Here is a 13,117-nt window from a genome sequence, read left to right as displayed (position 1 = left end):
ATTTCGGCTCACCACGTGGCGAGAGTCCTTTCCAGATGCTTTGATACACTCCTAGCACACCTGAGACTACATTCAGACAGGATTATCATTTTCCTCCGGTGGCAGACATAACGGCTAGAGACGTGCAGTCCTTCTGCAGTCCCACCGCTCTCTGGGATCGATTGGGTGAAGGGCTCTCTGGAAGGGCCCGTTTTTCTCCACAGCCTAGGGAGGGAGCCCGGAGAAGCAGTTCAGACCTTAAGTTTGGCTTCCTAAAGTTCGATGAGATAACTCCACCCCAGTTACTAGCCTAATGGGTTTTAAGACTGTCGGCTTCCTATCAAAAAGCCGCTCTTTTCCTTTTGCCGCCTTTTCCTGCTGTCTGCCTGCCTTCCTTTAGAGCCTCAGTTATGGGCACAGAAGATGGGGTTAACATGTCTTGGAAACCACACAGGACGTGTCTAAGGGGAGGAAGGGAAAGGAGAAAGACTGCAACGAGGAGGCCTAAGGGAGATGTAAGGCAGCAAAGATAACGGCAAACTGATACTAGCTCAGAGAGCCCGGCACGGGCCCGTACGAACTCGGAACGGTCCCATATGAGCCCGTAGGGCCCAGCACGAGTCCGTTGGAGTCCCTAGGGCCCAGTGCAGGCCCGTACCAGCCCACAGGGCCTGGCATGGACCTGTACAAGCTCAGGGTGAGCCAGTACGAGCCCACAGAGCCTGGCACAAGCACGCAGAGCCTGGCGTGGGCTCATATGAGCCCGTAGAGCGCTGTGCAGGACCGTACCAGCCCACAGAGCTCGGCACGGGCCCATATGTGCTCAGCATGGGGGCGTACGAGCCCATACAGCCCCAAACAGCTCTGTATGAGTCCACAGAGCCCTGTGCAGGCCCATAGAAGTCCATAGAGCCTGGCACGGGCTCCTATGAGCTTGGCATGGGCCCCTACGAGCCCGTGGAGCCCTGTGGGGGTCCGTATGAGCCCGCAGAGCCCAGCAAGGGCTCATACAAGCCTGCAGGGCCTGGCACAAGCCCATGTGAGCTCGGCATGGGGCTGTACAAGCCCCTAGAGCCCCGTTCAGGCTCTTAGAAGCCTGTAGAGCCCGGCACAGGCCTGTATGAGCTTGGCACGAGCCTGTATGAGCCTGGAGGGCCCAGCACAAGTCCGCACGAGCCCCTAGGGCCCGGCAGGGACCCGCACCAGCTCAGCGGGGGCCTGGATGAGCCCATAGAGCCCCACGTGGGTCCATACGAGCCCGTGGAGCCCTGTGGGGGCCCGTAGGACCCTGCAGAGCCTGGCATGGACGCAAATGAGCCTGCAGGGCATGGCGTGAGCCCGTATGACCTCAGCACAGGCCCGTAGAGCCCTGTTCAGGCCCATAGAAACTCGTAGGCTTTTGACACTGTCTCCCATCATATCCTCCCAGGTAAACTCAGGAAGTGGGGGTTAGATGAGTGGCCAGTGAGGTGGACTGAGAACTGGCTGGATGGCCGAGCTCCGAAGGTTGTGGTCAGTGGCGCAGAGTCTAGTTGGAGGCCTGTAGCTAGCGGTGTCCCCCAGGGCTCAGTCCTGGGTCCACTCTTGTTCAATGTATTCATCAATGACCTGGAGGAAGACACAGAGTGCACCCTCAGCAAGTTTGCTGATGATACTAAACTGGGGGGGAGTGGCTGACGCGCCAGAAGACTGTGCTGCCATTGAGAGGGACCTGGGCAGGCTGGAGAGCTGGGCGGAGAGGACCCTCCTGAAGTTCAACATAGGCAAGCGCAAGGTGCTGCACCTGGGGAGGAAGAAGCCCAGGCAGCAGGACAGGCTGGGGGTTGACCTGCTGGCAAGCAGCTCTGCAGAGAAGGACCTGGGAGTGCTGGTGGGCAACAAGTGAAGCATGAGGCAGCAGTGTGCCCTTGTGGCCAAGGAGGCCAATGGGATCCTGGGGTGCCTGAGGAAGAGTGTTGCCAGCAGGTGGAGGGAGGTGATCCTGCCCCTCTCCTCAGCCCTGGGGAGGCCTCCCCTGGAGTCCTGGGTGCAGTTGTGGGCTCCCCAGGACAAGAGAGACATGGCACTACTGGAGAGAGTCCAGCGGAGGGCTACAAAGAGGATGAGGGGACTGGAGCATCTCTCCTCTGCAGAAAGGCTGCGAGAGCTGGGCCTGTTGAGCCTGGAGAAGAGAAGACTGAGAGGCGATCTCATCAACGTGTGCAAGTATCTGAAGGGGGAGTGTCAAGAGGATGAGGCGGGTCTCTTCTCCGTGGTGCCCAGTGACAGGACAAGAGGCAACGGGCACAAACTGAAGCACAGGCAGGTCCACCTGAACCTGAGGAAAAACTTCTTGACTGTGAGGGTGAGTGAGCACTGGCACAGGTTGCCCAGAGAGGTGGTGGCGTCTCCTTCGCTGGAGACATTCAAAACCCGTCTGGATGCGATCCTGGGCAACACGCTCTAGAGGAGCCTGCTGGAGCAGGGGGGTTGGACTAGATGATCTCCAGAGGTCCCTGCCAACCTCAACCATGCTGTGACTCTGTGGAGCCGGGCGCGGGCCCCCCCGAGCTCAGCGCGGGACTACACAAGCCCGTGGAGACCCGTGCGGGGCCGTAGGAGCCCCTCGGGCTGGACGAGGGGCTGTGCAAGCGCCGCGCAAGCCCGCACGAGCCTGGGCAGGACTGTATGAGCTGGGGGAGAGCGGCCTGGGACCGGGCGAGCCCGTCGGGGGCGACCCGGGCCGGGAGGAGCTCGGCGGGGCCTCGACGTGGGTCACACGAGGCAGCGCCGCTTCCTGCCTGCCCTGCCCGCAGCCCCTGCCCTGCCCGCGCACGGCGCCTGCCCTCCCCGCTGCCCTCTGCCGCCGGCCACAGCCGACCGGGCGGCGACGGGCGGGAGGACGGGGGGACAGCGAGGGGAACACTGAGGGGGGACAGCGGGGACCGCGTCCCTGGCGCCGGCAGCCCCGGCCCCGCCGCCCGCCCGCTCGCCCGCCCGCTCGGCGGCGCCCACGGCCGCCGGACGCCATCTCCGGCCTCTCTCCGCTCCCTCCCGCCCTCCGCCCGGGCCGCCGCGGGGATTGGCCGGCCGGGCCAGCTGCCTCTCGGCCATTGGAGGGCGCCTGCGCGCCGCCCGCCGCTGATTGGCGCCCCGCTCCCGCCTCTGGCCGGGGGTGGGGGGGAGCGAGCGGCCGGCGGCGAAGATGGCGGCGGGGTGGCTGGCTGTGTGGTGGCGCCTGGCGGCGGCGGCCGGGTCCCGTCGCGTGGCGTCGCGTGGCGTCGCGTCCTGTGTGGTGCGGTGGCGCGGCGCTGCTGGAGAGCGGCAGGCTGCGGGACGCGCGGCGGGTCGTGGCGCGGCGGGGCTCGGGGGCGGCGGGGGGGCCGGGCCGGGCGCGGGGAGGCGGTCGGGGCGGCCGGTCGCTCTCGCCTGGGCAACGCGCAACGGTTGTGGCAGCGCCGTTGGCAGCGCGGCGGGACCGAGCGGGACGTGCGCGATGGTGCCGGCCGCGAGCTGCTGGCAGCACCGGCGGGCGCCGCGGAGGAGCGAGCGCCGGCAGCGGAGCGCTGGGTGTCTGCGGGCGCTGTTTGCCGGCCCGTGCAGCGAGTGCCCGGCGGGCTGCGGGCGGCGCCGGAGGAGGGAGCGTTGGCAGCCGGCAGCCGGGCTGTCCGGAGCGCCGGGGAGGGGGCAGCGCTCGGGCAGGGGCTTCCCTGGCGGCCCCGAGGCGGCCGGGTGGCGCTTCCCGCCCCGCCGGGGGCTCGTCCGCTGCCGGGGGCGGCAGGTTTCCAGCGCGGCTGCCGCCCTTCCTCGGGCTTTCTTCGGGTGCGGGTGTTGGCAGGCTGGTTCCCAGCCTTGTGGGAGCAGCTGGAGCCTGGTGGTGGCGCGGCGTGTTGTGGCGCTGGTGCGGGGTCCTTCCTTGTCTGTCTGTCTGTCAGTACAGAGCTTTCAGCCTGTTTTACTGGCGAGGCCGTTTTGGGGTTTCAGCTGCCTGGGGAGCTGAGAAGCATAGTGGGAGCTGTGTCCTGTCTCTGCAAGATCTCTGTCTGCTTCCTTTGTGGCCGCTGGGAGCCGACGTGCTCACTGAGAGCTCGGTTGTGTTTCTGCGGTTGTGTTTGTCGGTTCTGTTGTCTGGGTCAGTTCAACGTGGCCGCTTTGTCTGCCTGAGGGGGCAACTGGGGCGTGCAGCTCCCGCTGCCAGAGGGCTGGGGGAGTTTCAGTTCCCAGTAGGTCATGACCGACTGGGTTTTGCTCCCCGGGGCTCCTCTCCGCAGGTAAGGCCGGTGGGAATGTCTTGTGCCAGGGGAAGGGGCTCTCTGGGACAGCTCTGGCTGGGCTGCAATGTACTGGAGCGTAGGAGGGACTGGAGGACTTTGGACTTGCTTCTCTTTGGCTTTGCTTTTTGGAGTTGTTGGAGCTCCCTTGCCTTTTTAGGGAAGCAGGGGGCACTAAAGAGGAGAGGGAGTGTGAGTTGTGCGCAAGAGATGCTGTTGCTGTGCTGTGGTGCAGTGCCAGACTCGAGAGAGGGTCTCTCCTTTTCTAGGTGTCTGGGCGTCCCCTGCAGCCCACGCAGTAGGAACGTTGCGTCCCCTCGGCATTTCTGTACTGTGCCGGCGCCTTCTCCCTGAAGGCAGGCCTCTTGGTGTTCAGCGCTGTCGCCTTGCACACGAAGGAGGAGGAGAAATGGGCCTGAGCTGCGTATGGGAGGAAGAGGCGTTTTGCCCATCACTGGCAGCGCGCAGAGAGCAGCGGCGCTTGGGCTCCTTCCGAGACCTTTGAGGCCTGGTAGGTGCCAGACAAGCTATGGCTCTGGTTTATTTATTTCATTATTATTATTGTTTTTTAATATTTGGGGCCACTAGTTGTGTGCGTTTCTGCTCTGTTTTCAGCAGGAGCCGTGCTCTGTGGATGCGCTGAAGGCCAGAAGGCAGAGCCGCAGTGCGCAGAGCCCCAGCGCCTGCTCCCCGAGGGGGACGCAGGGTCGGGCCCGAGTGTTGAGAGAGGGAAAGTGCCTGGTCCTGCTCTTTCTGAAGAGCTCTGTTTTGTTTTCCTAGGTGCTAGTTGCTGGCTAGACCTGCTTTTTCATCTCTTGCCCACCCCTCCCGCAGCTCTTTGGGGCCCCAGCTTCAGACTCCAGCTGCACTGAGGAAGTGACCTGCTTTCCCAGAGGACCCCCCCCCCCCCCCCGCCACCCGAAGGAGCAAGAATCCGGCTTTGGCCTTCACACACCCCTCCAGGAGCTGCCGCAGCAGGAAGGCGGCCTGCGCCTGCCAGCTCGTCCTGCTCCCCAGGAAGCGCCAAGTGGGACTCGGGCACGGTGGCACCGCGCGAAGGTGTTTGGGCTCTGGGCAATAAAACTTGGCGCGAGCCCCAGCTGAGGCGAGGTGCCATGTGCTGTGTTCTGTGCGCGGTCTCTGTTCACGCCTGCTCGCAGCTTGCCGAAGGCTGCGTTCTCCCTGCTCGGGGAAGAGCTCCTGGCTGCAGCGCTGGAGCGGAGAGGGGGCAACTGGCAGCCAGGGCCATCTCGCTGCAGTAGGTGAGAGCTCCTGTCCCAAGGGGCTGTTTCTCCTCGCCCCCAGGTTGGCCCTTTCTTTGAGCAGGGGCCCTGGCAGCCCAGCTCCAGCCCGGGAGGCAGCGGGGAAGGCCGGGGCGACGAGGGAGCAGCGAGCGCTCCTTGGCCTCAGGGCTTTGTGTGGGGGCAGCCGTTGGGCAGGGCTTTTTGGTGCCCCCCACCAAAGCCCTGAGGCTGGGGAGTGTGGGGGTCTGGGCTGAGGCCTGCCCCTGCTGCCCTTAAAGGCAAGGTTGAGAGGCTTTAAGGCTCTTCAAGTCTCTGGGGGCTCTTCAGGCAACTTGGAGTCCCTTAACTTCTTCCCAAGGAACTCCCAGTTACTTGAGGAACCACCTCAGGGACTCAGCCCCCCTGGGAGACCTCTCTTCTTCAGTTCTCCCAGTTCAGCTGAGTTATGTGGTCAGCAATGATTCTCGAGTTTGACAGTTTGGCCTGGAGGCTTGCAGGCTTTGTTTACTTGAGATGCTAGTGCTAAGCAAGGGTTAGACTTGTGCTAAGCTAGTTACCATCTGAGTTACCATGTCCTTCTCTAACAAGCACAGGGTGGCCTGGCAGCGGCAGAGAGGCCAGGAAGCCCCCAAAGTTCCTTGCGCGCTCAGGTGGCGGCCATGGGCCGAGCAGGCCAGGCTCAGAAGTGAGCAGAGGTGCAGCAGCAAAGGCTGCTGTGTCTTAGAGGCCGCTGCCACCTCTGCCACTTGTTCCTGATCCAGGAGGAGAGGGTTCCTTGGCTGGCTCTGGCTGGAGACTTTGTCCTTGAAGCTCTCAGGATCAGGATGGTTTGGGCCACCAGCGAACAAGTGGAGGGCCTGGCTCTCTTCTGCAAGGTTTCAAGGGCTGAAAGAGCAAGGACCAGAGCAGAGATCAACCCCCCTGGATCTGCGCAGACCCCAGGCTTCCCCTCCCCTGCTGCCGGGGCTAGTCCCACCTAGCTCTTCCCATGGCCAGGAGGAAGCGGGGGGACAAATGGCTCAGCAGCAAGTGTCTGGCCAGGAATGTCCCAAGGGCCCCTGAACTCTCTCTCCTCTCCCCACAAGGCCCCTGCTGCGTGAGGGGGGAGCAGAGCCCTGCTTGCCAGGGAGTGGGGATTGGTGCTCACTGCCCAGGGTGTGTCTTCCTCCCCGTCAGCCCTGGCTGACCTGCCACTGCCCTCACTCACCCTTGCAAATGTGCTGCAGCTCCTCCTCATCCTGCTCCCTCATCTGCCGTCCAATGAGCCCTAGGCACACACAGCCTGTCACAAATCCTGCTCCCCAGCGCACTGCCAGCAGCAGAGCTCCTTCCCAGCCCTGCTGGCCTGGCTTTTGTGGCTGCCAGCCCAAAAGCCAGGGCTGGGGCCAAGCTGCCCTGGGACAGAGAGGGACCCCCGGAGGGGTTGTGGCTCACCAAGGAACCTCACGGCTTCCTCTTGCAAGGGCTCCTGCGGGCTCTGCAGGTAGCGCAGGCTCTGGCGCAGGTATTCTGCTCTGTTGTTCTCCTTTGCCAGCTGGGGAGAGCACAAGGGTTGGTGGTTGGTGCAGAGCCTCCCCACTCAGCTGGCCAGCACCTCCACCTAGGAGCAGTCTCCCCTTCCATCGCCTGCCAGGGCGTTCACGGTGCCCGGCCAGGAGGCGCGTAGCGCTCGGGTTTGGAGGGAGCAGAGGCCCCGGTGCTGCCCAGGGATGATGAGGTGCCAGGTGGGCTGGAGTTGCTTGAGCATGCCAGAGGTGAGCGAGGGGCACAGCTCGGGCCTGGAGGGGCCCAGGCCTTATGCAGGCTGGGTGCTTTGGGGCTGTGCTTACCAGGTACTCGCTGATGCGCCTTGTCTGTCCTGTCTCGGTGAGGTAGGTGAGCTGCTGCCATTTCAGGAACTTGGCAGCGCCCAGGAGGGCTTCCTGCGAGGCCTGCACAGCAGCAGAGAGTGGGAGATGCCACCGTGGCCCAGGGGAGGAGATCCTGTGCCCCCGTCCTTGCGGTGAGGCTCAGAGCCTTTCTTAGCCCGTGGTGGGAAGATGCTGCAGCTGGGCACCAAGGCTGCCACTGGGTTCAGTGTCCCAGGCAGAGATGTGCGGCAACCACCATCTCGGGCGCCACATGCTGCCAGGGCAGCAGGACAGAGATGGCCAAGAGGTGCTGAGCTGTAGCCAAGCCAGGAGGAGGCTGAAGTGCTGCAGTCCCAGAGACGGCAGTGCAGGACTCGGGCAGAAGAGCCTCCCCTGGGGCTTCCCAGCAGGGTGCTGGGCTCCCTGTCCTGCTCGGTTGCTGTTGCCTTGTGGCCAGGCTCCAGATGCAGGGCTGGTCCTCTGCCCTGATTGCAAGTCTGTGTGTCTCTGCCCTCCCCAGGCTGGGGGAGGCTGGGCAACGTGTTGGCTCTCGCAACCCCTTGAGGGTGCTGCGCCCCTCTGCAGGGGCCAAGTGCCCTGGCCATGGGTAGGGTGAACTCTGTTGCTGTGGTGGTCATGCCTTAGACATGCTGCGCCCCTCTACCTGGGTGTCCCCTGGGCAGAGTGTGGTGGGGCAGGAGGGGAGGAGGGCTGTGATGGGGAGAGCATAACCCTGTTTTTTTGACTCCTGCAGGGACAGCTGGGAAACCTGTGGGGCCTCGAGTGCTTAGGCTGTTTTGGCCATGGATGGCTGCCGAGCCTTGTTGGAGCAGGTGGAGGAGCTCTGGGAAATGGCCAGCTGCTCAGCCCCTGCTAGCCCTGGGCCTGCCGGGGCTCTTGCTATGGCCCGCACTGGTGGAGGGCTGTAGGGAGGGAGTGGGGCTGTGAGGGGACCTCAGCTCTCTGTCCATCTGTGCAGGAAGAGGCATGGCAGGAGGATGGAGGCAGTGGGTGGCTTGGTAGAGACAGGGAGGAGGCTCTGTGCCCTCCTCAGGGCCTCCGGAGGTTGGGCCTCAAGGTAACACCCATTCAAAGGGAGCGACTGCTGGCAGCCTTTGCTCTTGATGCTGAGGCCCAGCCAAGGTGGGGAGGGGGTCAGCATTGCCCTCCCGCAATGACTGGTCAGGTCAGAAATCCACACCTGGGCCACGCTCTGGACCTGGTCGTGCAAGTGGAAGAAGAGGAGGAGCAGGCTCCTCTGCACTTGCTTCCTCATCAGTTTTCTTGTGGTGCCCGCTACCATTGTCATCATATCTTTCAGGAGGTTGATGGAGAGGTTTCTGACGCAGCCGGACTCCTGGTGGGAAGGAAGAGGAGAGGAGCTCAGCCCTGGCTGCTCCAAAACCACGATGGGCAAGGGGCTCAATGTGGCTGGAGCAGCCTGGGCTGGCCATCCGCATCAGATCCTGGGGGACCCAGCGGGCGCCCGACTCTCCCCCGAGCCTTACATCATCGAAGAGTGGCAAGAGTTTCTCAGCCAGCTGCGGAACGATGAGGCTGGCCCTCTGCCCGTCCAGGAGATGGATCATGCTGCTGAGCAGAGCTAGGGCCTTCTCGCGGATGTCCCTGTCTGCATCCTGCAGGCTCTCCATGAGGGCTGGCAAGAGGGCCTGCATTTTCCTTGCCTGTGGGAAAGGCGGCAACTTCCTTCAGCACAGCATTCTCGTGACTGAGGTGGTTTGGAGGTGGCTTGCTTGGTGCAGGGCCAGGGTCTGGGTCTGCTGCCGGCACCGGTGCCTTTCTCCTTGTGCAGCAGAGCCAGGGCCCTGTCCCAAAGGACTCCCAAAGTGGGCAGAGGAAGAGGACAGCTCCTGAGTTGTAAGCTACGGAGTTACCCAGCCCCTCCTACCCAGCCCCAGGCCTCTGGCATGGCTTCAGCTGGCTGTCCCCGCTCGCTCACCATCTCAGGTCTCTCCCACAGCCTGAGGAGGCCCCTGAACACCAGCCTGCGCATCACTGAGCTCTGGCTTTGCAGGTATCTCAGGAAGAGGTTCAGGATGTGATGGTCCTCTCCCCTGAGGTCAGCACAGCCCAGCAGCTGAAACACACACAGCAGTGGCAGACTGACAAAGCTGCAGGACTCCCCATATCCTGCAGTGCTGGATCCAACCACCAGCTGAGGGCAAGGCCACCAGACCCGGGCAAGGCAGCAGTGGTTGGGAGAGCCCCTGTGGCCCTGTCCTGTGCCTCAGGGCACGCTGTGCAGCTAGCTCGCTTGTTCCTCCAGGCCTGGCCACCAGCTGCAGCCTCTTACTGTCATGCCTCTGAGGAGCAGTTGAGTAGGGAGAGCAGGCACAAAGCAGATAGATAGGAAAGACAGGTAGTGGCAAGCGTTCCCCCACCAGAAATGGACCGAGGTACTGCTCGGAGTGCACCCACCACCCCGCTCCATTCATTGCCACCCACGGTGCAGTGGTGGGCACAAGAGAGCAGAGTGGTTTGAGGCACCCCAGAGATGCAGCGCTGGCTGCTGAGCTCACCTCGACGAGGAAAGCCATAGCAGGGATCTCATGGGAGGGCTTCTCCCTGCTGAGCAGCTCTAGCAGGTGGTGGAAGATGTAGGCACGCTGGGGCCTGGGGGCCTTCCTCATCTCTCTGGCAGGGGGAAGAAGGTAGTGTTGGCCTTGAGCAGGGCAGGCCAACCTCTTGTGGCATGGCACTGCCCAGTCTAGGTGTTCTCCCACAGGCCAGGCCAGGCCAGGCAGGGTGAGGCCATGTTTGTGCTCAGCTCCAGCAGGCAGCAGCATTTGCTCCTGGAGGTGTGGTGTCTTGCCACCCCAGCTTGCCATTAGAAAGGCAGTGTCCAACAGGAGGAGGCTCGTTTTGGTGGAGGAGGCTGGAGAAGCTCCCTTCCTGCCCTGAAGTCTGCCTTGCAGCACAGCCCATGTCCTGCGCACTGTGGAGTCCTGCCCCGTGCCCCCACCCCCCGGGCTCTTGCAGTGTTCCCCTGTGCCTCCTGCCCCTTCCCTGCTGGGCTGCCCTTGGTGGGGGTGGGGGAGGCGACTGCTGCTGTGCATCACCCTCTTTTGTGCCTGGTAACACCAGCTCTCCTCCAGGAGAGGAGCTCTCAGAGCTGGGCAGCGACAGAGCGAGACCACCCCCCGAATCCACACCCAGCCCTTTGCCGTTCCCCTGTGCCATCCCTCAGTGACAAGGGCTGAGAGTGCAGCTCCTTTGTGGAGAGCTGGGGCCGGCCTGTCAGCCACGAGGAAGGGGGTTGTGTAGGGCGTCCCATCAGTGGGGAGAAGGGCTAGGGGAGAGCGGGGAGAAGGGGGCTCTCACATGGCCAGCAAAGCCACTCCGCAGTGGTGGGTGGCGGCAGTGAGGAGCATGTCCCAGGCGCCCTTGCTCTCCAGGGCAAGCACTTGGCTCTTGTAGTTGGCCCAGCAGAGCAGTGCTTTCATGGCCTCTGCTGCGCACCTGCCCGCAGAGAAAAGGCCAGGTCACCCTGGGAGCCCTGGCCTTGGCTCCAGGTGCAGGGCAGAGGTGGGGGAAGTGGGAGGCAGTACCTGGTGGGGCTGGAGGCAGCAGCCTGATGCTGTTGGCATTGCCCCCAGAAGACAGCAACCTCCTCTGGCATCATCTCGAGAGCGAGGGAAATGCGGAAGAGCAGTGCCAGGAGGAGTTGGGGGAAAAAGAGCTTCACCTCCTGGGGGCAGAGGGGCTGATGGAGAATCTCGTGCAGCGCCCTGGTTGCCTGCAACAAACACCCAAGAGACGGTTGTCAGTGGTGAGACGGTGTTGCCCTGGCCGAGCTTGGGGCGTGAGGCTCAGGCGCTGCCCTGTGCCCCAGCAGATGCAGCGCGGTGTGCGCGCGGCCTGGCTGTCTGGGCAGGGCTAAGTCATGGAAGCTCTTGAGGCTCAGCTCCTGTTTGTGGCATGGGCCCATCGAGCCTTCCTGCGTGGGCATGGACATCAACCTGGGGGGGGGAGGGGGGCGGCGCGGCTCTCGCGTTATCTCCTGTGTCAGCCCTTGCAGCCTGCTTGGGCTGTGCGTGGGCCCTGCCTGGCCCTGAACCCTGTCCCAACCGCTAAGCCTGCCCCTAGCACAAGCTTCCAGCCTGCTGAGGAAGGCCAGGAGATGCAGAGACCCAGGAGGCCAGAGAGCTGCCCAGGCAGGCCCCGAGCTTGTGCGCGCAGGGCTCCAGGCGGTGCTCGGCAGCCCAGTGCACTGGCCCAGCAGAGGCTAGACGCTGGGCAGAGCCCTGCTGGCCATGGCCCTGAGGTGTGTGTGCCCTGTGGGAGGTGACATCTTGGGGGGCAGATGGGGAGGGCGAAAGGGAGCGCTGCCTCTTGCCTGGGGAGGCAAGCACAGCCCTGAAGGTGATGGAGGCCTTGCCTGGAAACTCACAGCCCACGAAAGGATGCCCGCGTTGTTCCCGATGAAGGCGGATGTCTTGCCCAGTGGTCCAGCAGCCTGGGTCCCAGAGTCCTCCAGCAGCCTGAGTAGTTCGGGCAGCACCTTCTCTGCAGCGCCGGGCTCCGAGACCATCACCCGCCACATGGCCTTGGCAGCGCTGTAGGCCCCGAGCGCTCTGTCAGCAGGCTGCCTTGGGCGCGCCGTGGCCTGGCTACCCTGGAGGGCCCAGGCTGGCCACCAGCCCTGCCTCTGCCCACTGCCCTTTGCTAGCAACAGCCAGCGCGCCCTGCCCCACCAGCAGCACGTGGCCGAGCTGCAGTTCCTTATGGCGCAGGCAGGCACCAAGGCAGCCAGGCTCTGCGGCTCACTCGAGCAGCGCTCCAGGCAGGCCTGATCACCTCTGCCTGCTGCAGCCCTGCCTCATGCACCAGCACTGGGGCCAGTCCCTCAGCGGGGGTCCTGGAGATCTCCACCTCTCTGGTAGCCCCCATGGCATGAGCTCCCAAGGCTGCTGGGCCCTGAGCCCTGCAGGCAGCTGAGCCCCGTACCTGTTGCATGTCGGCGAACAGTGCAAGAGGCTCACGACTGCCTCGTGAGGGTATGCGCAGGTCAGCTCCAGAAGAGCCCTGTTCACGCTGTGCCGGGCAGACGCCTCTTTGATGGCCATCAGGCAGCTGCAGATGCACCTCATGATGTTGGCCACCTGCAGGGGACATGGCATGGAGGGAGGCATTTCTCCAGCTCCCACCGACAACTGCTTCCCTTCCCACTGCTCCGTGCTGGCCTCAAAGGCTCTTAGGTGCCTGGGGGGGAGACCTGCGTTCAGAGGGAAAACAATGCCCTGCAGGGCTCGAGCCCCGGCCATGCCAGCCGCAGGCGACTTACGTGCTTCAGCTGAGAGGCGTCCTCTGTCACCAGCACATCCAGCATGTGAGCGGCTGCCTGCGTGACAAAGGCACTGGAGCAGCTCATGGCCCTGATGGCTACGACAATGAGATCTGCTCTCTCCGAGGCCTGGAGGTATTTTGCAAACATCTAGAGGACAAAGGAGGCAGGGAAGAGAGATGCATCACACGCAGTGCCCTCGTGCTGCTGGCTGCTGCCCAGCTGAGCGGTGAGAGCGGCTCTGGAGAGAAACGTGTGGCAGTGCTGCCTCTGTGCTGCCAGGAGAGCCAGGAGCAGGGGTTGAGCTGGGCTGGGTGATGGCCCCAGGCAGGAAGTGGGCGGTTGGGCTCAGGGTGCCCCTCTGCTGCTCCTGTGGGGAAGCAGAGCTCTGGTGGGGGGCGGGGGAGGGGGCCAGGCCACAAACTTGTGGCTAGTCCATGCTCAAGAACAAGGTGAGCCCCCTGCCCGATGACGGCAAGCACCCGTTAG

At 63.7% G+C, this 13,117-nt stretch overlaps 1 long non-coding RNA gene across 1 annotated transcript; it reads left to right on the top strand.

Moving 5' to 3' along the window:
- Nucleotides 1-3,125: 3,125 nt before the first annotated feature.
- LOC138068742 (uncharacterized) lies at nucleotides 3,126-5,357 on the top strand. Its single transcript, XR_011143474.1, has 3 exons — nucleotides 3,126-3,253; nucleotides 4,499-4,740; nucleotides 5,010-5,357. It is a non-coding gene; the product is annotated as an uncharacterized lncRNA (long non-coding RNA).
- The last annotated feature ends 7,760 nt before the right edge of the window (nucleotides 5,358-13,117 follow it).

The sequence above is a fragment of the Struthio camelus genome, chromosome 11 (assembly GCF_040807025.1).
Source record: "Struthio camelus isolate bStrCam1 chromosome 11, bStrCam1.hap1, whole genome shotgun sequence".
In the NCBI taxonomy this organism is placed as follows: Eukaryota; Metazoa; Chordata; class Aves; order Struthioniformes; family Struthionidae; genus Struthio; species Struthio camelus.
This window is presented reverse-complemented; position numbering and strand designations above follow the sequence as displayed.